Source organism: Myripristis murdjan, chromosome 18, assembly GCF_902150065.1.
Source record: "Myripristis murdjan chromosome 18, fMyrMur1.1, whole genome shotgun sequence".
Lineage (NCBI taxonomy): Eukaryota > Metazoa > Chordata > Actinopteri > Holocentriformes > Holocentridae > Myripristis > Myripristis murdjan.
The window spans coordinates 9,650,523-9,678,341 of record NC_043997.1 but is presented as its reverse complement, the minus strand read 5'-3'; the positions used below and the strand labels follow the sequence as shown (position 1 = coordinate 9,678,341).

General features: G+C 41.1%; 1 long non-coding RNA gene across 1 annotated transcript; it reads right to left on the bottom strand.

Annotated features, from left to right (window-relative positions):
* Positions 1-4,096: 4,096 nt before the first annotated feature.
* LOC115377065 (uncharacterized) lies at positions 4,097-22,031 on the bottom strand. The gene is made up of 3 exons (XR_003929877.1): positions 21,941-22,031; positions 19,793-19,798; positions 4,097-4,110 (listed from the first exon to the last, which is right to left on the bottom strand). It is a non-coding gene; the product is annotated as an uncharacterized LOC115377065 (long non-coding RNA).
* Positions 22,032-27,819: the final 5,788 nt, after the last annotated feature.

Here is a 27,819-nt window from a genome sequence, read left to right as displayed (position 1 = left end):
TAAATAAATCTTCAATGTTCATGAAAAAAATGGACAAAATTTTAGAGTCATGGTAGATGATGTGTGGCAAATTTCAGAATTTTACCTCAAAAACTGAATTTTTGACAGCATTTTGAATTTTGCTCACGTGAACAATTGGAGTCAATGCAAGAATGGCATTTTTAAACATCAGTTTTTCACTTATGGAGCAAATCAATCATTGTTAAAAGCAAATGATCAACATCTCCATGCTGTGTACATGCAATATGTGTATTTTTAGATTTTTGTCTTAATAACTGAATTTTTGACAGCTGTTTAAAATCTGCCTTTCCATGCATGGCTGGCTGCTGTCCTGCACATCAGTGATTGGCTCAGTCAGTTTGTGAAGCTACATGTGAAGTTTTAGCTCAGTGAGATAGAGGCCAGTCCTCGGTGTTAGAGATTGTGAGTTCAAGTCTCAGCTTGTGCAACATTCCCACGTGCGAAAATTCACCAAACTTTGCACAAAGGTCCAGTCCCATGTCAGATCGTCATTGTCAGATTTTTGTCTTGATTACTTATCTTTATTTTATTTTATTTTATTTTATTTTTTTACAGTGGTTTGAAATCTGCCTTTCTATGCATAAGCGACTGCTGTCATGTGGCTGGCTTAGTCAATTTGTGAAGCCTCAGAAGATTTGACATTTGCCAATTAGCTCAGTGAGATAGAGTGTTGTCCTTTATGCTGGAAACTGTGAGTTCAAGCCTCAGCTAATGCAAAATGCACATAAAAATGCCACCTTTCTTTTCTTTTCATCTTCCTATTCTCTACTTGTTGCTTAAAATTGCCTGGCCCCGACCATTGCTGCACAGCAGTTATAATGTTTATTATATTTTAGTCTGCTGTGTTCATTTTGTCCCTATTGTTCCTCCACAGTCTTGTCAGCTTGTTTGTCGTCACACCTGCCCTGCATTGTCTCATTAGCCCCGCCCCCGCGTTGCATATCTTTGTTGTGTTTCGGCCAATCATCTGTCCCCTCCAGGCCTGTGTCCTGCCCCTTTCTTACCAGGTGTGTCAATGAGTTCAGTTTAAGTTCATATTCTTCTGCTTGTTGCTTAGAATTGCCTAAAAATGCCCGGACCTGACCCATTGCTGTGCAGCAGCTACAATTAGAAACGTTTTCTTACACAAGGCTTTTCCTGGTTTGCTCCTGTTAACACCTTATCTTCGCGGCAGCCGCAATGCTCGATTTAGTGTGTAAATGTTTTTCCTCCTCATACTTTTCCAGTATAACACGCTGCTCCTCCGCCGTGACATACGGTGTGCGTTTTTCCTTGTCGCTCATGTTTGTGATTGGTCGGCTGCCTTGGACCCCGCCCCTTATAAGTGCGCGTTCACGGCTCTTGATTAGGCAAACCTGGATCAAATGAGTGAGTTGATAACCAGCGTTGTGATACTGGTTATCCCTGATCACCATGGTCTTGATTAGTGTATCCGGATAGGTCTGAGAAATCCAGGGAAAACTAAGCTTGCTTCATGATACAGGCCTCTGATTTATCCACTACAGATGAAGATAAGGGTCGTAGTTTTAACAACAGTTCTATCAGGTTAAATGTTATAGGTCAACTGCTCCCTTAATTTTTGAATAATAGTACCTAAAGAGGGCTTGCTAGTCATATTAAGTCATCCAAGTGCAACTGGTACTAATCAGTCAGAATCAGTCAACCAATTAAAGCCTAAAACACCAAACTTTGTCTTGGCCTGATAGAACCGTTTGGGTTCGCCCAAATGGGCCAATATGCAAAAGAATATACAAGAGCATATCCAAATAGAGAGCATCTGTTTATGTCCTAGGGTGTGTGACATCAAAGACAGCAATGGAAATAAGTGTTTTAGGCCTAATAGACCTGTTGAAATACAAAATGTGTTCAAATATAGTCTATATTTTAATGTGTTTCTTAGGGTCTTTGCTCAGGTAACTAAACACAGCTATTACTTTAGAGGCTAAAGAGCTATTGCCATTGGTTTTGATGCTCAGAATGACACTGCTCACAATGTTAAGACCAGGGGCAAAAATCCCATTTCATTATTGGGGGCGACAATAAACAGCAAAATTTCAGAGAGTAGTTCCCGGAGGGGACATGAAAAAATTGCTGTCTGGCACAACTGTACCACCCTCTTTCTCTCTTACGCTCCTTTGAAACTTGCTGTACAGTCTTGAGGGTCATAACTTTTTAACACTTGAAAACACACTGTTTTACTTTAATAATTAGCACCGCTTGCATTGTACTTTCATTGAATATTACTATATTATTCAAAATTATTTATCAGTGTTAATGATTTTTTGGGGGGTTGAGGGGTGGGCAATTTTATGGATGGATGGGTCTTGTCCCCCCTGACCCCCCCGGGATTTCCGCCTATGCCTCAGAGTCCTTATTTTTTTCTATATATTGGTGGTCTAGGGGTTGAAAGTTATCCTACTATTATTCTACCTTATTGTGAATAATTAAAATATTAATATAATGGCCAAAATGACCGACGAGTGTCTGAATATCTCCATGTGGGAAAACATGAGAAGAGCTGCTGCAGCAATCTCGACCTCCAGTCATCGGGGAGAAACCACATCATTGTGATTGATTTAATTATTTATTCATTTATTTTAATCCTTTCTATATGGATGTACCAACACCAGTAAGGGTTTCTTTTGAACTTTTTTTTTTTTTTTTTTTTGCTATTTAAACTCTTACACAAGTGCAATATTGTCTGGTTGTTTATGATGTGGTGCAAACACACACTCAAGCTCATTGTTGCATTTTTTTTTTTTTTCTTACAATTAGTAATTTATGTTACATCTGATATTATGTGTTATATTCCACTGGCTACTTTTTCAGGTCAATGAATCATAGTCCTGATAGTGTCGTGTGCAAACAAACAAACAAACAAACAAAAACCTTTAAATTTTGCTAAATAAACCAGACAAAATATGTAGGCTATAACATGCAGCCAAAATCTAAAGTAAAATGAAGGGTGAAATTGACATAAATGACATAGATGATGATTCAGCAGAGAGAATGGCATAAGGGCTTTTTTATATTTTCTAATAATAATAATAATGATGAAAAAAAAAAAAAAAATACAAGGTTCTTCGTTCCAATTTTCACCACAAATTCCTGGTTCTTGCCCCACACAGATACATCAACTCTGCCTGTTATGACAAAATGGACAAAATGTCATTAACAACGCATCACTGGTGTGTCAGTCATGGTCTTCAGTGGAAAGCAGGGTAAAAACACAGCCATTTGATTGGAGCCACCAAAACGCACATGGCCCTGGGTTTTTGGGCAAGCCTTGGCAGCTTGGCCGTAAACTGATCCCTGATGTTTTTTGTTTGTTTGTTTGTTTTACGCCATTTTGGTGGTAGTTTACGTTACAGGAAGTTGTAAACACCTGGGAGACAATGGAGCGCCAATATTGGATGGAGACGGATGTGTCTGCCTGCACGATCGCGCAGTTTAAAAGTGTTTAATAATGTTTGCAACACCCAAAAGGCGTTAAAAAAAAAAAGTTACCGACCGTGGTTGTGGATTGCAGCGACACCAGTAAGGTTTGTTTGTTTTTAATAAGGTTATTGTTTTGTAGCAGCAACACAATTTTCTGCATGTTGACCTGAAAACAAATCAGTGATCAGCCACTGTTCACTATCTAATGCTGCATAATTTCCCTCTGCGTTGTGTGGAAACGGTGAACACCCCCCGGTGCTTGTAATTCATTGATTTCACCGAGCTTGATTTAAAAGAGTGGCTCGGTGTTTTCGGCCAGTAGGGGGCGTTGCGCGCCCTTTCCAAAAGCCAGATACGGCCCAAGTGGATTGCGCTGATGCGGAACTTCAATAACACAGCTTTGGCTTGCACTGGTTATTTATAAATTCTTTAATAAGCTTGTGTTGCCAGTTTAAAGTCCCTGATAACTCAGTTTTAGTCGATTTTTGTATCAATCAATCAATCAATCAATCAATCAATCAATCAAACTTCATTTATATAGCACCTTTGAAACAAATACATGACATTCAAAGACAAACATGGGCAAACATGATTTCATTGTCCTGGACCCAGACTGTTTTAGCGGTAGAAAACATTTAAGAAATATCAACACTGTACACACATTTGAGTTGTTTTGGACATTGAGGAACTGTAACTTGTCATTTATAATCATCCAAAAACTTCCCTATACATAACCACACAGTGAAAGAGCCACTAAGAGTTAATGTGATATTTGGGAGAGGAAAACATGATTTCCACAAGAGCTTTCACGTATAAGTGGAGTTGAGTGGATGTTTTATTATTGGCTATTATGGCTATAAAATACCTGTCACATAAACCTGGTTAACAATTTTTATTGTAATCATTTTCTGGTGGTTTAAATTACTGGGTTCAAATTGACCCCAAGTGATTAAAATTAAAAAAAAAAAAAAAAAAAAAAAAAAAAATGAGGTTATTAGGAGAGTTAAATGGAGCCAGTGGCACTTTGCCTTTGCTGTTATAGGTCAGGTCCTTTCTAAATCTTTGGTTGTATTTGTTGTGTCTACCAATGTATTTTTTTTTCTTTTTTATTAGTGAAAGAAAGGTGAACAAGTTGAGTGCAGATAATGTGATAACATTAGAAAGACATATTACAAAGGGATAAGACAGAACTGTACAAATGTGGAAAGAGAGAAAAACCAGACAGTAACTCAAACAAAACAACAAAGAAAATAAGAAAAAAAAAAAAATAAGAAAGCAAATCAAATGTAGTTTTACTTTTGGTGTGTGTGTGTGTGTGTGTGTGTGTGTGTGTGTGCGTGTGTGTGTGTGTGTGTGTGTGTATGGTGAGGGTAGGGGGCAGGCAAGGACAGAGAGGGGTAGAGAAAAAGAAAGAGAAACCAAAAAAACTGAGGAAGAAAAAGGAGAAAAAGGGTTTCATTTATTTAATTTTTGATATGTATTTATTTTTCTCTTCCTTTTTTTTTCCTCCTCCCCTTTCCTTGTGGGAGTAATTGCATCCATTGCATCCATCTGCTTCTGGCTGCTACCAGGCCCGTAGGAGGCTGCTGGCCTGTTGGAGGGTGTTCGGTATCCGGAAGAACAGATCCCACCCCTCCAGGAGAGGTATTTTTTAATTATCAGTTTTTATTTTATTTTATTATTTTTTCCCTGTCCTCTATTCCTTTCTTTCTACCTTTATTTTTCTCATCCCTTTCTCCTCTCTTCCCTCTTTCTCCACCTTTCCTTCCATTAAATAAGGGATAGGTGAGGGGAAAGAATAGAAAAAAAAAACAGGGACAGTGTAAAACACCACTGATCTAATTCTGACTATCTGTATTTTAGTGGCTGGTTTTAGTCAAGTTATTCTCGGAAGTAAAAACTGTTCCTGAATCATGACAGACTTTCCTCCACACTGGCTATGGTCTCCATCATCAATATTTCTGGATCTTTTTCCTTAAAAATCAGAGCAAAAGTGACCCCCTGTGGCGCTGAAGCAACAGGAAAAAGGTCGACTGCTGTGTTACTTAACCTGAAGAAAAAAAAAAAAATCTGACAGACATGTGTCTGTCAGATGTGTTGTTTAGAGGATTTTACTAACCCATGCTTTTCGTCCAAACCACTGTAGCTCCAGCAGAAGACGGCATTTCACAGAGACGGAGGGAATTTCTACCAGCATGAAGGAGGAGCCGGCGGACAACAGCCGCCTCTGCAAAGTGCAACAAGGCTTTGTGGTGAAAGTTGAGAACGAAGATGTGTTGGTGTCTCCGGTCGTGTTGGGTAAGAAATATAAACAACAAGTCACCTTACTGCATCACCGTGATACCCATGATAAAAAAAAAAAACTTTTTGAGTGATAGTCCAAGTAGGATTTTGACTGCCACATGTTACCGGCATTTGAATTTGTCAATCACTGTGGCTCAAAATGACGAGAGGTGTGTGTGTTTGTGTTTGTGTTGTGCCAGAAACTCTCTCTCTGCTCTTCCCTTCCTCTCCCAGATTCTTGGAGTGGTGTTTCCAGTGACCTGGAGGAGAGACAAACACACCAGCAGGATCAACAGCTGCTGCTCAAAATCGAGAAAGAGGAGGATGTGGATTTCCAACACGGGACGAGCTCGTCGTCTTTCCAGCTGAAGGCAGAACCGGAGTATGAGCACATCTGTACGTTAAAATGTTAGTCACCCGTTTCCTCTTGTGTTTCCCATAAACACAATTCTGTGGCAGCCCTCCACAATTTCAGCTTTTTTTTTTTTTTTTTTTTTTTTAATTTCCTCAATAGTGCTCTTATTATTTAAGGCCCTATAATTCCTCATATAATTACTGATGCATTCTCCTGTCATTTTTGACAATCATTAATCATCTAACCCAATCATTAATAACATATCATTTTCACCTTTTATTGCTATAACAACATAATTGTTAAATAAATAAATAAAGTGTTGTTTAGTTGTTACCTCAATTAATTTAAGGTAATTTCTGTTTCATTTGTGTGCATGTTAGTCATTAACATTAAAAACACACTCTTTTTTTGGTAGTAAAATAAGAATAAAGGGTAAAAAACGCAATTCCCAAAAATTAAAACGGAAAAAATGGAATTTAGGAAAAAATAAAACAGATTTTAAAGGGCCCTAATTATTCTTACGACTGTTATAATGGTCCCACTGCAATTTCACCTTGGGTGCTCCTCTCTGCTGCACCCACATGCACCTGGCCCACATGCACCTGGCCTATGGCCTATGCAGATGTTATAAAATTGGTGGAAATCAACCTCTGACATGACGTTATTGTCTGTCAGAGAACACAGATTATACTGTCAGAACAAATGTACAGTTTCCGAGTAACCTAATAATTGTAAACAGGTATTTACAAGTCCCCCCAGAATGTGTTGTGTCATACATTTACACACAAGGAGGATAAGTTTTATTCTTGGGCTCTTAAAAGTCTCCCTCTCTCCTCTTCCCCTCTGTCCCAGATCCTTTGAGTGGTGTTTCCAGCGGCCTGGAGGAGAAGCACACACACCAGCAGGACTCCTGGGATCAACAGCTCCTGCTCCAAACCAAGAAAGAAGAGAATGTGGACTCCCAAGATGTGACCGACACATTTTCTCTTCAGCTGAAGGCAGAACCTGAGGACTACCAGGGAATCTGTAAGTTCAGATGTCTTTCTGTGACCCGTGTCCTCCGGTTCACCCTCTTCTGTCAGCCACTGTTTGCGTAGCTGAAGAATATCCAGCTGCAGAGTGATTTGTCCGAGTTTATTGTGAGCATGTGTTATATTGAAGACTGACCAAATGTTCAAAGTGAAATCAAGAAGTTGCTGGGGAAAGTCTTGGCTTTGATGCTGAAAATGCCTCGGAGCTAGGAGAGTCTAGGAGGAAATGTTTGGCAGTTTTATTTCCAGTTTCCTTATCTGCTCTCTTTTTTTTTTTTTTTTTTTTTTGCACCCGTACGCACATAAGTTCAGAAATTTGAGTAAATAATTTGTTTTTTCCAGCAGCAGTGGTCTCCAGGGCATCCATTCTGCCCTCTAGTCCGTCCTCTGAGGCCGGAGTCGATATTCAAGCCGAAGCTGAAGATGAAGATATGGTGAGTGTCAGCTTGATCAATTTGTAATACGTAGGCATACAGATATGAGTACCTGCGCACATGTATTTTATTAACCTTCCTGTTATGTTCAAATTTACAAACATCTTTTGTAAGCAGTTTAAAACTCCACTAAATTATTCTAATTAAACAAAGTTAACAATGTTTATGTGTCAGGTACTTTATGTTTCATTGTTGACGACCTAAATAGCCGTTTCAATAAAACATAACTCCTCCCCACCCCCACTTATACATCCAGTATTCCTATTACACCACTATGGAAAAATATGCAAATCACCATAAAATCTCACTGATTGATCTAAAATTGGAAAGAAATATTATTTTTTGGTGTTTTAATGGCTTTATATTATTTCTAAGTACAGATTTTTGTTATTTATAACTGATGCATTACAAAGTGTGTACAGGACATTGAAAACATATCATCATGTGAATTTCACACTCACCCCAACATAATAGGAGGGGTAAATCCACTGCATCGGTAAAGTGTCAGCGAGGGTTTTACATTGCTCTTTTCTAAAGCGTTTCATCATTTGTAAAGGCTGTTGATGAGCAGGACGTTCCTGGATGTCAGCACGTGGACAGACTCGCCGAGTGCTTGGTGGAGCTTCGGGATCAGAGCGCTCTGTGTCTCAGCGACCAGCAGGCGAGCTCAGTTGTCTCACTGTGGGAGAGCCTGGACCAAGGGGACAAGCAGCGGGTGGTTTACGCAGCGCGGCATCAGATGAGACTTTTGAGTGGACGGTTCAGCAGAGCAATGAGGCCCTCAGCAACAACAACTAGTGCGGAGAGCGCCACCCACTGCATGTTAGGTGCACCTGCCCAGTGGCCTGACTGCTGCCGGTTGGTTGAAAACATTTTTCTACGACTCTGCAATCTTCACCCAAACTCGGTAAAGAAACGTAAGAGGGCGGATTCAAGGTGGTCCTTAATTCTGGGAGACTATCATAAGATCAGGCAGCTTGTAGTTGGTAACTCCCAGGTGATGCAGGGAACAGAGATAAAGCTGGTGGACGTGAACCAGAACACCCTCGTCCAGTGGTACAACAAAAGGCACAAGAGGCAGGGACTCTCTGTGAGCGTCCAGGGCGCTGCATTGCCTCAAGCCCTCCCTGAGTCTAAAGAGCCTCTCCGGGAGGCAAGAGCGCTCCCTGCTGAGCCCACGCCAGCACCACAGAAGCATCTGCACCGGCTGCCAGAGAGCACAGCAGGTAAGGCACAAATAAGGCAGACGGCCTGTAGTCGGCTCCCGTGTGTCATCATGCCATGCCGGGTGCCAGTGTTTGCCACACCCCCGGCACCAGGACGCTTTCTGACACCTCAGATCCTCAGACCAGCAGGACAAACTGTAAGTCTAGTGCGAGCAGTCCTCCCCATGTCGGTAGTTCAGGGCACCAACCCACAAGCCAGTGTGCCCACCACCACCACCACCATGAAAGCTGGAGCCACTCCAAAGAGGCACTACAGACGAACCGTACAGGCAAACACATGTAAAAAGTGTGGCCAGTTCCGCATCGCTGACACTGGGCACAGCCAGTACCGAGGCAGAGTGTATTGCCCTCTGTCTGAATCGATTCCAAAAGACCAGTGGTTGCAGGAAATGAGGAAGAAGTTCTCTAAAAACTGTTAAATGTATTGAAAATGTTTAATAGTTATAAATAATAAATGTGTTGTTAATAGTTTAAATATTGTTTATGAAAGTATTGATATATACTGTGTTAACTGTGAATGGTTTTAAGAAAAATCAATATTCCTACATTTGAAGTTTTTTTTTTTTTTAGTATTTTAATTAAATCTTTGAAAAGCATTTCTTTGCTTCTTTTTTCAATGAACAAACAAAACTGGTGCACAACAAATGTGCAAGTGGGTGTTTTTAATGACAGCTTGTGTAAAACTGCACAATAATGATGATGATAATAATGGTGAAGATTTTGATGATGACAAAATTCAGTATCAGTAACATGTTATGTTATTTATAAGTTACTTACCTTGACACTTAAAATATATACTGTGAAAACACATGCCAAAAGGGGGCATTTTCAGTTCTGGTAAATGTGGGAGATATTCTCTGATAAACATGAGGAGAGGTTTCAGAATAAGCGTCGGAAATGGAAAGATGTGGTAGCCAAGTCATGTGGTGAGCCCTTGGCAGTGGACACTCTGGTCCCTTAGGATGGCTGGACACGAGAAAAAGAATTGCACATTATTACACAGCACTGTTTTGGGTGCACAACAGCGCCTAGTTTCCATTAAAAACAGCAGGAAAGGCTACAGGACCGTCCACATGGGTCACCGGCCGTACCACTGTACCGAGAGGGGTAAATGTTTTCGAGTAACTTCAGGGCACATGAGCGCACACGCACAGGCTGTAAACCCTACCAGAGTGAGCACTGGGGGGATATTTTTCACCCAGTTGTGCAGCCTTTGATCTGTGCAATAGGAGTTTTTAACCACACATGACTTTCTCGAACCTCACAAGCTCAGCCGCAGCGGAGAGAAACCGCACCACTGCAGCCAAGGCCGGGAAACTCCTCTGACACCACGGCGGAGAACCCACACCAGTGCAATCTGTGCGGCAGGATTGGTTTGCTGGTCCAAAAGGTGTACCACGGTGTTCACAAGGCAGGGAAACCGTACCACTGTACCCAGCGCTGAGAAAAGCTCAAATTGCAGCATGTGTGTGTGAGGCAGTCAAGGGTTTGCTTTAGAAGCTAATGAAGAAGAGCCCGTTGGCCCTCCAGACTCCATAAACATAATTTCTGCTGAGCTGAAGGAGGAAACCAAAAAGACTTGCCAACACTTGATTCTCTTTTTTTTCCTGTCACTGCTACACAGGGAACTTAATTTTCATCATTCCCGAATCCAACAAACCCTTTAATTGTTTTAGAATACAACAGGATCTCCAGATGACTTGTTTATGTGCCAAAGTAGTTGGTATAAAGAGCGCGAAATTCAGATGGAGGGCAGGAAGTGAAGTGGGTTACGTTAGCGTATGTTACTGAGGATCTGCTGTGTGAAAAATGCCTATATTTTGTGTCGTGTACGGCTGCTCCAACCGTTCTAACAGAGAAAAAGAAAAAAGATTTTATAGAGTACCAAAAATTATTGTTCACAAGGGCGAGAAATGCAAGAAGCTCACAGAAAAACGCCGAAAACAGTGGATTTTAAATCTACGTCTGCGGTCAGGAGGAGCAGAGTCTGCGAATGCCCGTGTCTGCAGCGACCACTTCGTCAGAGGTATGTTAGCCAGCTAACTTGGTTTTTGTGGCTGTGTTTATATACCACTATGTTGTTGTTAAATATTCATTTATTTAGTAATGATTATTAAGTTCACGGTAGTCTAATATGGACTTCATTGGGTCATTTTAGGCTGCCCCAGCGCTTTGGGTGACGTTGAGTCGGTAGACTGGGCTCCGACGGTCAGCCTCGGTTACCAAAAAACAAAGCCCAAATCGGAGGCATCGCTTCAAAGAGAGAAGAGAATGAAGCTCAAAGAAGACCAACAAAGACGGTCAGAATGTGCAGAGGCTATGTTGGATCTCCAACAGACAGCTGAGAGCCCGGGTATGAGCCCAGATCTGAAGCAGACAGCCGAGAGCTCCGAACTGATGCAGCCAGCTGACAACCCTCAATCAGAGGGCATCAGTGGGAACGGGACATTAAATGATCAAGGTAAATTATTGTGAAGATACTTATTGTGCTAAGATGTGTAACCAGCATCATTATTAAATATTACAAATGTGATTGTCCGAAAATCTATGCAAACCTCGATTTAGGTTTTCAAAATAGACCCTAATAGTCTTCCTCCCCCATAGGTCCATCCCTGACAGACAGGCCACATACAACATGTGGCCTGTCTGTCAGGGATGGACCTATGGGTTAGGAGGGTTAGATAGTGTATAAAAAAAAAAATAAAAAAAAAAAAAATACATAGAACAAATCTGATAAACATATCTCAACTGCTTTTGTAATACATTTTTTAAACTGTAAAGAGACTTTGTGAACATCCTGTATAATTGGACCAGAGAACTTGCATGTTTGTAAAAAGGTTGTCAAAAAGATAACTTCACAACAATTAACATAATTCATATTCATGAATTAACTAATTATGCTCCCCACTGCTATATTGCAGGCTATGCAGATGCCGGATGCCAGACTGAGCTAACGATGGATGACATCGAGAAGATGGAGGATGTTCTGAGACAGAACACAACAGAGCTGGGAGATCTTCGGACCAAGGCACTGGACACACAGTTCAACCAGGAGTCCTTTGAAAAAAACGAAGACAAGACAAAGTTCTACACGGGGCTCCCGAACTTCTTAGTTTTAATTCAGATATTTGAGCTGTGCAAGCCCTACATCACCTGTGGCCCTAAGTCTGTGCTGTCTAAATTTGAACAGTTCATTTTAGTTTTGCTGAGGCTGAGGCTAAATCTCCCGCTGAAAGATTTAGCTTTCAGGTTCAAGATCTCTCTGTCCACTGCTTCTAGAGTTTGGCATAAAGTTATTGACATACTTCATGAAAGGTTAGAATTTCAAATTGAGTGGCCAGAGCGACATGTACTTCAAGATACAATGCCAATGGCATTCAGACAGGCATTTGGACGTAGAGTTGCTGTGATAGTTGACTGTTTTGAAGTTTTTATTGAGAGGCCCTCTAATTTACTAGCCCAAGCACAAACGTGGTCCAACTACAAGCATCACCATACTGTAAAATTTCTGATTGGTGTTGCACCCCAAGGCTATGTTACTTTCATATCTCGTGCCTGGGGAGGGAGAGTCAGTGATAAGCAGATCACAGTAGAGAGTGGGCTCCTAAAAAACCTGTTACCTGGAGATATTGTCCTAGCAGACCGTGGGTTCAATGTTGGTGATAGTGTGGGATTTTACTGTGCTACACTACAGATACCTGCATTCACCAAGGGGAGAAAACAGCTGTCAGCGTATGAGGTGGCAGAAACTAGAAAAATAGCTAATTTGCGTATTCATGTTGAGAGAGTCATAGGTTTAGTCAGAAGAAAATATCAGATTCTGCAAAGCAGGGCTATGCCCATAGAACACATGGCAACAAAACCAGGTGAGGCACTAGCATTGATTGACAAGATTGGGGTTATTTGCTGTGTCTTGTCCAATCTTTCGGAGTCTGTTGTCCCATTGGACTAAGGAGGAGAAGAAGAGAGAAGGGAGGGATATTCAATCAGTCCAGTACCTGAGCCCTTACACATGTTGGTCTGGAGCACCTGCTTGGCTCACAGGAGGGGCGGGGTGGGTGAGTGGGGGGGGAGTAGTAGTAGTGTGCAGTACCTGATTCCTGCTGCTTGGCGATGATGATGATGATGATAAGTAGGAGGACAGGGTGGAGTAGTAGTAGTACCTGAGCCCTGACACACATCAGTTTGTATATATGTTTTCAAATGTAATATTTTTCTCCACTAGTCCAATTGTACTGGCGATATGTATTATATATAATGAAATGGATTCCAATTTATTATTGCATACCATGTTCTTGTAGTTATTTTAGCAGTTGTTGAAAAATCTGATCTTGTAAATAAACCACCATGTATTATTCTGTATTTTCAATGGCATTTAATCTTTTCAGTACACAATTTCCAAATTGTGTAGTGCTACTCAATATACAACTTAATAACAATTGGTGCTCTCACAAGATATTAAGTTATTCTGATAAATAATGTGAATATAATAACTAGTATGTCAAGGCAAATTATACAACAGTCAGAACTCACAAAGACCACACTCAGGTCATAATATTCAAAATTGTCATACAACAGTATTGATATAACAGCAATACATCACACAACTGATGAAGTTCATTTTGTCTCTTATTACAATATACACGGGTTTTCTTCTATTCAGACAAATTAAACAAATGAGCTGTTCATACCTGCTTGACAGTTTCAACTGTGGCTCCAGTCTTCCTCAGAAGCGTCATCTGACGTATTGCTGACGACCCGACAGACCTGTCAGAGTCTGTCGGGTCGGCCACACCCCCCCTCTCCTTAGGTGGAGAGGGGAGGCGGTTGACGGTGTCGGATGATGGTGCCGCTTGCCCGCTTCAGCAATACGTCAGATGATGCTTCTGAGGAAGACTGGAGCCACAGTTTAAACTGTCAAGCAGGTATGAACAGCTCATTTGTTTAATTTGTCTGAATAGAAGAAAACCTGTGAATATAATATATCACACAGCCCACCTTCAAGAGTGCCTGGACCTAAGTTCATATCCTTTCATCACATTACACATGTAACTTTGTGACTCGCTGTCCCAGTACTTCTGGAAGTACGCTGTTTCTAAAAAAGCACTCAGCTTTAGGAATCACATCATCCCAAAATTCAAGATCAGGCAAAATCCTTTCAACAAAAATGTCATTGCGGTTCCACACAACAAAGTCACAGTACTCAGCATCTACAATGTGAAGCTGTGCCTGAACTTGGTAGTAGTAGTCATGACTCTGGTCCAGCTTGACATTATCCCCATCATTGATGAGGCAGAAGCCCTTTCCCCCGGCACACAAGCGCAGATTGGCCTCATCTTGGTGAGAGTGTGGGCACTAAAATCACAATGAGAAGGACACGTGAACAATAAATTAGCAAATATATTTTCTGCCTTTTTGCTCAGTTCACTGATTCTTATGGAAAGAGGTCGGGTCATAGGTAACACTAACAGTGTAACACTAATAGTGTTACCGATGGCCCGACCATGTCTCCACCTGCCAAGAATGAATACAAGTCAAGACCGAGTCGACTTGAGTACTACAACACTGACACTAGTTACTGTTGTAGTACTCGGGTCCAGGACTTAGACTTGACTCAGACTCAGACTCAAGCATTCTCTTCTATGGTGACACGTGACTTGACTCAGACTTGAACACTGGGGACTTGAGACTCGACTCTGACTCGAGATTTAGGGAGTTGACTACAACAGAGACTGTAATATTACCTTAATCTCACAGATGCCAGTTCCGTGACAGTCACAAGTGACAATCCCATCAGGGGAGGACCCCATGAATGGCCACTTGGGGTTCAGCCAGACACCACTGTCCATACATGAGAAGCCTGCATGCTCCCGACCCATCAGCTTCTCATATGCTCCTCTGGCTTGTGCTTCATGTTTGCATCCATAACTGTAAACAGTACACAGGCAAAACATGAAAAGGAAATTATTACTTAGTATTGGATATGTAGAGCCAGTTCAGTGATTTAAATGCCATTACCCTAACCTAGTGTTTCTCAAACTGTGGTCCACAAGCAGATGTGGTGAAAAGTCATCAAGAAAAATATGATGAATGATAGTGCCATTATCATGCCCAATTCACTCATATTCATTCATGCAAAGTGGCCAACAGCCACTCCATTTCCTATTCAGTTGTCAGCAGGTGAACCACTTCATTTTTTCTGCTCCACAATCATTGTGCCATGGTGCCAAAAGGCTTAAATGGCCTCTATTCTACTCCTGTTTAAGAGGGTGGGTATATATCACATGTTAAATCGCCTTGATGGTCTGCAAGATTTTTTCAATTGCTTAAGTGGTCCTGCTTAAGTGGTGGTTTGAGAAACACTGCCCTAACCCCTATACTTAGTCCTACTCCTGCATAACCCTAGCCTTATAACCCTATAACTAATGTTGACCCTCCAGGGCTGTCCATTCCATGAGTTAACTATGAAAACAGTAAAAATTTGTTCTAACTGAAGAAGGCCTACAGTAGATGGCAGAGTATGGACCACAGCTTTATAGTTATAGTGGTATGGACTTTCCTCCCACTTCACAGAACACTTTTTTAGTTACAGCTCTAAATGTGGACAGCCTCATACCCCAAAATCTTACCTCTGCCTTACCCTAATTCAAAACCTAAATACCTTGTAGCGGCTGTGGTGAACCTATATGCTTCTGGGTAGCATATGGCCTTGATCAAGTTCTTGGATGGTTCCTGGGGGTTGGTCTTAAGAACTTGTTTCAGCTTAGAGGCAGTAATGCGTCCAGCTCTTTGCCTAAACCAAATCCTGCTTGCACTCTGACTTCGAGTTGCCCTCTCTACAGCCTGGACCTGGGACGGGGTGAGCTCTTCTAGCTGGAAATTCTGACATAGCTCTCCAAGCTCTTTGGGGGGTAGCTGCATAGTCTCTGGTGTTCTGTACTCAAGAACAGTTTTAGGAAGCATGGTAGATTTGGGGATGAATTCTTTGTGGTAAGGCTCCCTAGCCATCAGTGCTGCACTCCTTGGACAGTTTTTGCTTAAGGTCTCAAAAAACCTAGCATATGTTTCTGACCCTCTCTTCACTCTTGGGCATGGAAGTGATTTCCCAACCTTATTTTCAGTTGTTCTGCCATCAATGGAACGGTCAAGCTTTTGTTTTTTGGATCTTGCCGAGGAGAAGTCGATCAGAGCTACTGGAACAGCAGGAATCTGAAAATAAGTTAACACAAAGAAGATCATTAAGTCCACATTTCTGTGGTCCATAACATATTCATATGCAGTATAAATCTGGCGTTTATCCGATGGCTGTGAGGAAAACAAGTAAGGCCATCATCACAGGATTGAGATGCCAAACTGTGTTTATGTGGGTCTTTGCTGTCTTAGCTCCTCTTTGCCCAACTGGGAAATTGTGACTTACCACAATGTCACAAGCTACACAGGTTTAGACAGAATATAGAATAGAATAGAATAGAAGAGTGCACTGAGGGGATATTAGGTATGATGGAATATGAAGAAAATCCCCTCAAATCCCCAAAGACAATGAAATGTTGACAAAGACAAGCAATCTATTTGTCTACTGTATATTGTGTCCTAATGAATTAACCAGGGCAAAAACGAAACCAAAGGGGCACAATATAAACATTAATTTATTAACATCATAATTTAGCCTACTGTTAGACAGTGTCCCAAAAATAACATTCTCTGTCCCACATTTGGTATGCTGTGAACGTGTTACCCTACCTTTTTTACATGTGATGGCATCAGCCACTTGCACTGCTCTGCTGTGCAGGAAGCTGTATCTCGCATCTTTACCCCAGCTTCAATGGAAAAAAGAACTGCCCCTACATGAGAACACGATTCTGATAGTCTGTGAATAGAATACAATATGACATTTTTTTAAACCTCAAATGCAATCTACACCAGGGGCAACGTGCAATCTATATCAGCACTTTTGATGATGTGCAATATAGCCTAGTAATACTAATATGGAATAGCACTTTACATCAATTAACATGTTTTTCCCTCACTGGTTCTGAAGTACACTGGCAGTGTGTGTGTGTGTGTGTGTGTGTGTGTGTGATTTCGTGGTAAACATCCTAGCCTACGTAAATTACTTACCCTGCCATGCAATTGCAATGAGCTGCAATGACTTCTCCATCCTCCTTTGCAATAATCCAGGTCTTCAGAGGTGCTTCGCTTGATCTCAGAGAGTGGTTTACCTTGAAACATAAACGACTGTCAGGCTAACGTCGTCGTTAAGTTGTGTTGCATGTTTGTTGACATTATAGCCGCTGCTAGCTGCTAGCATCTTAACACATAAACACTATAAGAACAAACACTCACCCTGGCGAAGACCAAACGATGATCATCGTGGAGCCGTTTGGTTCCGAGGTTGTGGACCCACCCGCTGACAAAAAAGTTATATGCCTCCAGACTTTTATAGGCTTTCATCTGCTCTTTTGTGTAGTATGAAGTCTGAAGGACCAGATAGTTTGTAATGTCAACAGCCTCAACTGTCGGCAAATCTTTGAGGTCTGTTGAAAACTCGCTCATCTTCATGAGGTACGGGTCTCGTCCGATATATTTGGCAATTAATTGCGTGTATCTTTGTTTTGAAACTGGATCTAAATCCCTACAATACATACTTCTTGCGACGGTTTCCTCCATAGATGTTGTCTCCATTTTTACTTCCTGCCCTCCATCTGAAATTGCGCTGCCTTCGCGCGTCATCATAACCACGTGACTGAAACCCAGCTATTTACTGTTTATTTTTGCCCCGCATATTTTCAATAAAATCCCATTTCATTTATTTATTGTGCTGACATAGATGAAACAGTGGCAAAAGTGGCAGCATGGTACAGTAGTGGCACATTTACATGATGACTTAGAGTAAATTCAAATTTCACTGATAGATAACATGAACAGTGCCTGCACACTTCACTAAGGGCACTGCCATCTTTATATGACAAGCACAGTTAATTATGTTTAAGGGAGATGATTATATGTCTGAGATCAAACGTCAACTTTCCAACTGTACTTGTGTCACTTCATCAGGTTTAACAGCAATTCTGTCATATACAGGACAATAAAATCCAAACCAAACAGATTGAAAAACAGTTTCTTCCCACAAGCTGTTACTGCCACCATCCCTAACACTAACACTGAGCACTGAGGACTGACTGATGTCCGGGACTGAATATCTGCAGGATTTGCACTTTTAATCTATTTAACTTATTCTACTGTAGGCATTTTCATTGTCTATTTTACTTTTTGTCTTATTCTGAAGTGTGTTTATTTATTTATGATGCTGCTGTCATGCTGGAGCTGCTAAACTGTGTTTCATTGTTTTAACAGTGACAAAAAATTTCTATTCTATTCTGTTCTATTCTATTCTAATTTGGGGTTACTTGTAGCTACAGTGCAGCTACAATGAAAAACAGCATAGGTGTTATGGGTCCCCCATTCAAATTTCAACTGAGGGTGCAAAATATTAAACTGAAGTTTTTTTTGTTTTTTTTTTAATCATGTTCCAATTAGCTGGTAAAACCACATGCCTAGTGACTCAGAGTAAATTCAAATTAGAGCACTAGATAGCATGGTGTAGATGTAGCTGGTCAACTCATCAAAAACAGGCCAGTGGATGAACCAAATGTACATAAATATGCAGGGGCGGACTGGGACTAAAAAACAGCCCTGGACTTTGACTAAGCCCGGCCCAAAACAACGGATGCACGAAAACTCATCAGCCACAGACACGGGTCTCAAAATACACAAGTGAAAGAATGGATTAAAAACACAGGGTTTATGTATTGAATTGTCTATTCTCAAAATGGGTTCATTTCTTAATACTCTTAATTAGTTTCTGCAAAAATTACTACTACCCCCCCAAAAAAATAATAATAATAAAAAAAAAACAGTTGAACTACTTAAATAAATATTTCTTCTGCATTTATGTTGCTGGGGCATGTTAATATTTTGTTTAGAGCTAAACAGCTGTAACTACTGTAGGCTAATAGTTTGGTAAATTTCTGAGTGTAGATAAAAACGTAGCAACCTAAAATAATATAACATCAGATTACCAATACCTTGCATTTAACACTCATTATCCTCCTTTCATACTTACATGCGCTTTTCTGGGGAACTTCCACCAGCTCATGCATCTGTCCCTCATCTATCTGTTCCCTGTGCTGCGGCTGCAGCCTCAGCTGAGTCAGCCCCCTGAGACAGCGCTCTGGCTCTCACAACCGTCGGCGCCGCCTCCAAAACAGCTGCTGGTACTTGCAGCGCTGCTGCCGCTGGCAAACATTTCTTTCAGCTTCCGACATTTGGATGCTTCGCTCTCTAACTGCCTATTTTTTTTTTTCTCTCTTACCTTCTCAGCCCCACCCTTTCCTTTCCCTTTTTTAGGATTAGCAACACGAGTGGTGTCCATGGTCTCTCTCTAGTCATCTCAACTTGCATACACTACCATGAGTACCTTTGACACGGCTGAGTGGCGAGTAAGCCTGCGCATCTAAGGGCCTACCGGCGCATTGTTGCCACCTATCGGTCTGGATATGGAACAACAGTAGATGACAAGCAAAAAGAGGAGGAAAAAAAAAACTGGCAGCACCGGCCGTTCTGGTATTCTCCAGAACGTCCAGATGGCCAGTCCACCCCTGATATAAACCCAGGGTCGGTCTTTTACTGCAACAGCTCTCCACCTGCATTCAGACAAAATGTTCCTCATCATTTTTCTGGTGCTCTTCCCTGTGCTCTCCCAGGGAGAAGTGAGCACTTTTTCAAGGTGTGCAATTTTTTTTTTCAATGGCAACCCACCGACCATCTTCCGAAACAACAACCGCTACAAGCAGATATGCCAATGTCTTCAGAGCCAGCCGGGGTTCTACTATGCTACATTCTATGATACCACAAACAGGATCCCAGTTTACTCTGCCTATCTGTTTGACCATGGGAACACAAACAGAAGTCAGAGCTGGAAAATCGAGCCAGAGGTATTGATACTTTAACCTCATGTGTTCACTGATTTTCAGACATGTTTCACTTTATTTATTGATGCTAAAAGTTAAGCACCGGGAATCAGGCTAAATATTGTTATTAACAATGCTATTTTCAAACTTCACATGCAGGTTGGTATGCTGTAACTTGTATCGTATTTGATAATCTATCCAAAAAAAAAAAAAAAATCAGCACACACAAGTCCACCTTCAGAAGAGGATTGTGAAAACACCTCTCCCAGGCTGTTTGAAGCACAGATATAGAAAGAAAGCTAGATACATCATCACGCTGTTTTAGTACGGTGAGCGACGTGCTTACGCGGCGGCCATTGCAAAGGGGGCATCCCTCCCATTGTTGTCAATGCCTGTACAATTAAAATAAATCATAACTCGCTTATTTCTCAACTATATATATATATGTATGTGTATGTGTGTATATATATATATATATATGTGTGTGTGTGTGTGTGTGTGTGTGTGTGTATGTATATAGATACACACACACACACACACACACACACACATATATATATATATATGTATATACACATAGATAGATAGATAGATAGATAGATAGATATAAATAAATAAAATTAGTTTACAGCATTTAAATATATAATTTACTTACATTCTGTATATATACGCACACACAGCAATCAGCTGTTTTATTTCCATGTACTAAAAACCAGATAGATAGATAGATAGATAGATAAATAGATAGATAGATAGATAGATAGATAGATAGATAGATAGATTAAAAATAAAATTAGTTTATAGCATTTAAAGATATAATTTACTTACGTTCTGTATATATAAATGCACACACAGTGGTGGAAGCAATCAGCTGTTTTATCTCAATGTACTAAAAACGTATAAATTCTTGACCACACACAGACACACACACACACACACACACACTGGCTGAATACAGAGGAACCAAGACAGGAAACGTTGCCACTAGCCTAGCTTAGCCCTAGGCACACCGATCAAATGGGCGTGGTATATGTACATATTCATATCTGTGATTTGAAGGGCAGCAGGGAAAAAGGGCATCTACTGCATGACAGGCGGTTCCACCACTATGCAATAAGCTATGATGCATCATGTATGATGAAATTGTCTTTGACTGGCACAACAAACAATATTTGTACTATAATAATTTAATGTAATTATACTTTGTATAATGCTGTGTTATAACTGTATTACAAAATAACACAGAACTACCAGTAGCTTTGTCTTAACCCTCCTCAAAATCACGTGAACAACATGTATTGCTCTTCAACTTGAAAAAAACTATGAAAAAAGTCACAACAAATGAAAAATGCAAAACTATAATAATCTTGCTGTGTGTGTGAGTGTGTGTGTGTGTGTATGTGTGTGTGTGCAATTTTAAGGCATGGTTAAGGCATGGTTGATGACCTGGGTGAAGCTACCAGTTAAAAGAGTTAAAACATACAACATATACATACATTCACAGTATAACTACTATCATTATGTTTCTTGTTGTTTGCAGCTGGATGGTTTTCCAGGCCGGTGCATGAGAGGAGGCCTCAGGGGCATTGGTCAAAACCAGGCTAAAAATACTGACTATGCAAACCCTATGACAGTGAATAACTATGACAAGGGCCACCTCTACCCAGTGAGACACACTTCCACTGAAGATAAAATGAAGGCCACCTTCACCCTGACCAACGCTGCCCCTCAGGACCGCACCTTTAACCGTGGACATTGGTCTCGACATGAGGAAAACCTGGTTAATATCCTTAAGGCTTGCCCCCAGGCCTTTGTCGTCACTGGGGTGGTTCCTGGAGCTCAGACTATTAACAACAGGGTTAGGGTTGCCGCATTTTATTGGAGTGCTTACTGTTGCAACAATAACGGGCAACTTACCTCTGATGGTTTTATTGGGCCTGATCAAAATGGTAGAGTGCAAAATATGCCTGTCCAAAATCTAGAGAACATCCTGAGTGATCAAAACCATTATAATTTACCATTTTCCGTGTTCCAGGGGAATTGTTGATGCAGAAATATTGAAACATGATGAAATACACTGAAATAAATTAAATGAGACTGACATGTTTGGTTGTGATGTGTCTTACTCGTTCATTAGAAACATTTTCTTACACAAGGCTATCGCTGGTTTTCTCCTGTTAACATTTTCTCAGTCGTGCAGTAGAAAGTACAGTTTGTGTACAAATCACCTCCTCCATTATTTGACTAATTATGCTAGCAACAGCCATTATGAACTTGAGCATTTGAAAGGCAGAGTAATATTTTAAATTGGATTTTTTTTTTAGGCTACTAGGTGTGATTGGAGTTTGTTTGTTTTTGTTTTGTTTTGTTTTGTTTTTTTAGATTTTGGGGTGATGACATTTCTGAGGATTGATTATGAATTCTGAATGAATCCAATGAGTCAGTGAAAGCTAAATCACATTTTGGGCTCTAGTTTCGCAGACCAGGCGAGGCGGGGGCGTAGCGCAGATGCGCTTCGCCAACTGGGTGTGGCCAGGCGGATTTTCCAAGTTTGGCACGCCGTTCTCGGTGGCGCAAGTACTCCGCCATCCCTCCTACCGGCGGAGGGGAGGAGAGAAGGCATGGAGTGGGTTTGACACAGCCGATTCACATTTAACCAATCAAATGAGCCCCTGTCCTTGCCTTTAAAATGCGCTGCGTGAAGGCGTAATGAAAGTTTACACAGCTGACATGGAGGTCTACTGCCGCAGGCGGAGCGGAGCTCAGGAGACCGGCGCGGAGCGGAGACCGGCGAGCAGTGCGGACACGTCACCAAAACCTCACAGGCAGGCTTCCGGAATGTCAGACACATGAACAATGCAATAAATACTGACAAAAAACACTATTCAATGCTACAATCACAATCAGCACATACATATATCTCCATATCAACTGTCCCGTCACAGCTGATGTCAGATCAAAGGAGATTGGCACCGTTTGTGCTGATTGTGAGGTTTTGGTAATGTGCGCCAGGCAGCCAAACTTCCACTGCGCCAGCTCAGCTCCGCTCCGCCTTGCGCGAAAAGTAGACGTGGTTTCAGACGGCGAGCTTTTGGCGCACCTCGGCGAAGCCTTTTGGCACGAAACTGTCACTGCGCCAAGCCGAATCTGTCGGCACCTCCCCCCGCTGCGCCGCCACTCCCATCTCGGCAAACCTCCGCCTGCGAAACTTGGACACTGTCCGCCTCTGCCGTTTCGCCGGTCGAAACTAGCTCTGCGCGGGGTTCGCCTCACTGCGCCACCCCGCGCTGCGCCGGGAAACTAGAGCCCTAAGTGTTATAGGTCAACTGCTCCCTTAATTTTTGAATAATTGTGGTGGGAATCTCTGGGAACAGAGAACACGCAGCAAGAGCCTAGTACACTCTGGATTTTTATTGGGGGACACTTGCAAGTGGGCGCCTTAGCCAACGACAAGCAATGTCAGAGGACCAAGAGCGCCCTGTTGTTTGGTGCAGCCTGCTTTTATACAGAGTCATGGAATGTCCTTTGGACATCTGTAGTATACATCACATCGTTTGGCATTCTCATCTTGCTGACCTTTCTATCAGGTTAATGTACATCTCATGTGAGTAAATTCTTGGTTGTTCGTAGACACCCAGTAACGACACCCATGGTTGCAACTGACCACGCCGTCACCTCTGTGTCCCCACGTTGAACTTCCGGCAGCTCTGTGTCCTCAGTTTGCCATCTGGTATCTTCTATGTCCTTAGTTTAACCCCAACTTTATGATCCTCACCAGTGGTACAAGAATGTGCTGTATTTTCCCACAACAATAATGTTACCTGAAGAGGGCTTGCTAGTCATGTTAAGTCATCCAAGTGCAACTGGTAGTAATCAGTCAGAATCAGTCAACCAATTAAAGCCTAAAAGACCAGACTTTGTCTTGGCCTGATAGAACCGTTTGGGTTCACCCAAATGGGCCAATATACAAAAGAATATACAAGAGCATATCCAAATAGAGAGCATCTGTTTATGTCCTATGGTGTGTGACATCAAAAACAGCAATGGAAATAAGTGTTTTAGGCCTAATAGACCTGTTGAAATACAAAATGTGTTAAAATATAGTCTATATTTTAATGTGTTTCTTAGGGTCTTTTCTCAGGTAACTAAACACAGCTATTACTTTAGAGGCTAAAGAGCTATTGCCATTGGATTTGATGCTCAGAATGTTAAGACTATATATTATTAGTATATATTTTGAACCAAAATAGGTAAACGGTTTATATCAGTTGTAACACCATGTAAAAAAAAAAAAAAAAAAAAAAAATGATCAACAAAACTTGTTTTTCATGAATGTTGCCTAAATTTGATCCAAAAATGAACGAGAAGAGCTTGATTAATTGAAAGTCTATTAATGACTTGCAAATGAATTTAATGACATGGTCCACATTCCTCACATCTTTATTTTTTCATATAAACTGTATTCCCACCCAAGGCTGACTAAGAAACGAATCAATCAAGCACCATTACCACTTATGCTACACCTTAACTAAGTCCATCATAACCAAAACATCGCTCCAATCGGTGACGTTTCGCCGTCAGGGTCAGTGACTGTGTGTGATGTTGCCCTTCGTGTGAAATGTTTCCCACGTGCAAATAATCTAAACTATAAATACACAAACATACTGTAATGTACATAGAGGTTTTCACTTTGTCATTATGGGATATTGAGTGTACATTAATGAGAGAAGAAATGAATTTAAACGACTGTAGCATCAGGCTGCAATTTAACAAAAGTGAAAAAAGTGAAGGGGGTCTGAATACTTTCTGAATGCACTGTATATAAAACAGATACAATGATTACTGCAATGCTATGAAAAGTAAAGCTGCTGATTCATGACAGTGTTTAAAGATTGATCATAGTTAATAAACATGATAATAAGTGAGAGGCCAAAAAGAGGAAGTGTTCCTCAACAGCTGCTCGGCCGTACCGAGCCAGCAAGAAAATGTGTGTGTGCATTAGGTGTGTGTGTAAATGTGTGTGTGTCAGGTTTTGTGTTTGTGTGTGATAGGTGTTTCAGAGCCTTCGGGGTTCTTTCTTCAGGGTTTGGACCATTGGAGTAGGAGTTGTAGATTACCTTACTATCAGAGGGATTTACAAAGAATCTTCATCTGGAAATTATCGACCAGAGTACGAAGGAATAATCACTTTTACCAACCAGTTGAGGATTCATTTGGACTTTGTATTTCTCTCTTGTTCACTCTGCCTGAATTGGATGAAATTATTGTATGAACTTGGGGACTTTGTCGTGAGTTCCTACAGAGTTTCAGACTGTGGCAGAAAAGAGGAACTACTGCTGCAGAGCGGTGACTCTCTCCCTTTTTAGATTAACCATTTAGTTATATTAATCAGCATAACCTGAATTTAACTGAATATTTGGATCTTTCTAAAAGTTGGATGATTTTTTTTTAGCTTTTGTTATGCTGCTTTGCCCTGCTTATTTTTGCAATAAATTCTATTAATCTGGATTTAAATTATATTTGTAGACTTCCAATTTTTATGCTACTTGGTGACAGTAAAATACTAGGCTGTGGTGTGCATACAGCTTTATAGGGCTTTGTAAGGGTTACTCTAGCCATAGTAAATCAACAGATCCTTGTGACTATTTTACCAAGCCACTAAATTAAACCTAGTAAATAACAAGAGCACAGATCTGTTAGGTTGTGACTGTTGCAGGCATTCGCAAGCAACACTTACTGTTGTGGGTGTGACTGTTGCTTGCGAATGCAAGTTTACTCTGCCTTTCTGCGAATGCAAGCAATATTCCTATCTGTTTTGCCATGGAAACAACACCCTTTGCGAATGCAAGCAACACTTACTGTTGCGGGTGCGACTGTTGCTTGCATTCACATCAAGGGATATTTAAGCAGCTGTGGCTCCAGTGGAAGCAGGGTACACACTCGGACGAAGGTAGTTAGTAGCCAAGCGTCTCTTCTCATCACCGGCTTAAACAAACATCAGCAGGTCTGTTTGGGGTAAACCCTTTAAGGCTTGAAGTTCGGGCGCTTTCTAAACAGAGAGCCGGTCCAGACCACCTGTACAGGGGTAACTGGGGTCTAACAATATACAGCACTGTCTTGCTGCATTGGATACATATACTATATAAATCCAGGGTTGGTCTTTTACTGCAACAGCTCTCCACCTGCATTCAGACAAAATGTTCCTTATCATTTTTCTGGTGCTTTTCCCTCTGCTCTCCCAGGGAGAAGTGACCACTTTTGCAAATTGTAAAGATTTTTTTTTCAAAGGCACCTCACCGACCATCTTCCGAAACAACAACCGCTACAAGCAGATATGCCAATGTGTTCTGGACCGGAACCGAAACCCGTGGTTCTACTATGCTACACTCTACGACACTGAAAACAAGATCCCAGTCTACTCCGCCTATCTGTTTCGCCATGGGTACGATGGCAGACAAAAGAAATGGAAAATCGAGCCACAGGTATTGATACTTTAACCTCATGTGTTCAGTGATTTTCAGATATGTTTTGCTTTATTTATTGATGCAAAAAGTTAAGCACCGGGAATCAGGCTAAATACTGTTATTAACAATGCTATTTTCAAACTTCACATGTGAGCTTGTATGTTGTAACTTGTATTGTATTTGATAATCTACCCATGTAAAAAAAAAAAAAAAAAAAAAAAAATCAGCACACACATGTCCACCTTCAGAAGAGGATTGTGAAAACACCTCTCCCAGGCTGTTTGAAGGGCAGCAGGGAAAAAAGGGGCATCTACTGCACGAAAAGGCCGTCCCACCACTGTGCAAAGAGACATGATGCATCATGTATGATGAAATTGTCTTTATCTGGCACAACTAACAATATTTGTACTATAATATTTGAATATAATTAGACTGTATGAAAAAAGTCACCACAAAATAAAAATGAAAACAAATGAAAAATGCAAAACTATAATAATCTTGCTGTGTGTGTGTGTGTGTGTGTGTGTGTGTGTGTGCGTGTGTTTCCTGGCATAACAATCATTGAAGCATGACTCCCTGTGTTTTATGGCAATTATAAGGCACATTTAACTCGTCTAGTTAACTGGATGATTGGTTGGCTGAAGCTACTAGTTGAAAGAGTTAAAACATACAACATTCATTCATTCATTCACAGTATAACTACTATCATTATGTTTCTTTTTGTTTGCAGCTGGATAATGTTCCAGACCAGTGCATGAAAGGAGGCATCAAGGGCATTGGTAACAACCAGGCTTTAAACACCGACTACGTAAATTCTGGCTATGACAAGGGCCACCTCTACCCAGTGAGACACACTGCCGATAAAGCTCAAATGAAGGCCACCTTCACTCTGACCAATGCTGCCCCTCAGGACCCCACCTTCAACCGTGGAAACTGGAGTCAACATGAGGCCACCCTGCGTGATATCCTTAAGAAGTGCCGTTCGGCCTTTGTCGTCACTGGTGTGGTTCCTGGAACTCAGACTATTAAGAACAGGGTTAGGGTTGCCGCGTATTATTGGAGTGCTTACTGTTGTGACAATGGAAGGACACTTAGGTCTGGTGGTTTTATTGGGCCCAAAAAGGGTAAAGTGGAAAGTATGACTGTCAAAAATCTAGAGGCCATGCTGAGTGATCAAAACCATTATGGATCATACTTTTCCGTGTTCCATGGAAAGTGTTGATGCAGAAATACCAAAACATGATGAAATACGTTAAATAAATTCAATCTTACTGATGTGTCATTAGTTATCTTACACAAGACTATCGCTGGTTTTCTCCTGTTAACATTTTCTCAGTCATGCAGTAGAAAGTACAGTTTGTGTACAAATGACTTCATCCATTATTTGACTAATTATGCTAGCAGCAGCCATTATGAACTTGAGCATTTGAAAGGCAGACTAACATTTTAAGTTAGATTTTTTTTTTTTATTAGGTGTGAGTCAACCAAAGCTAAATGCATTTGCACAGGTGATGAAGTGTTCTGCTTCATGAGTAAGCGTGGCACAGTCAAGTCAAGATTGGGGGGATTGGTATCCATTTACTGCAGATTGTGTATT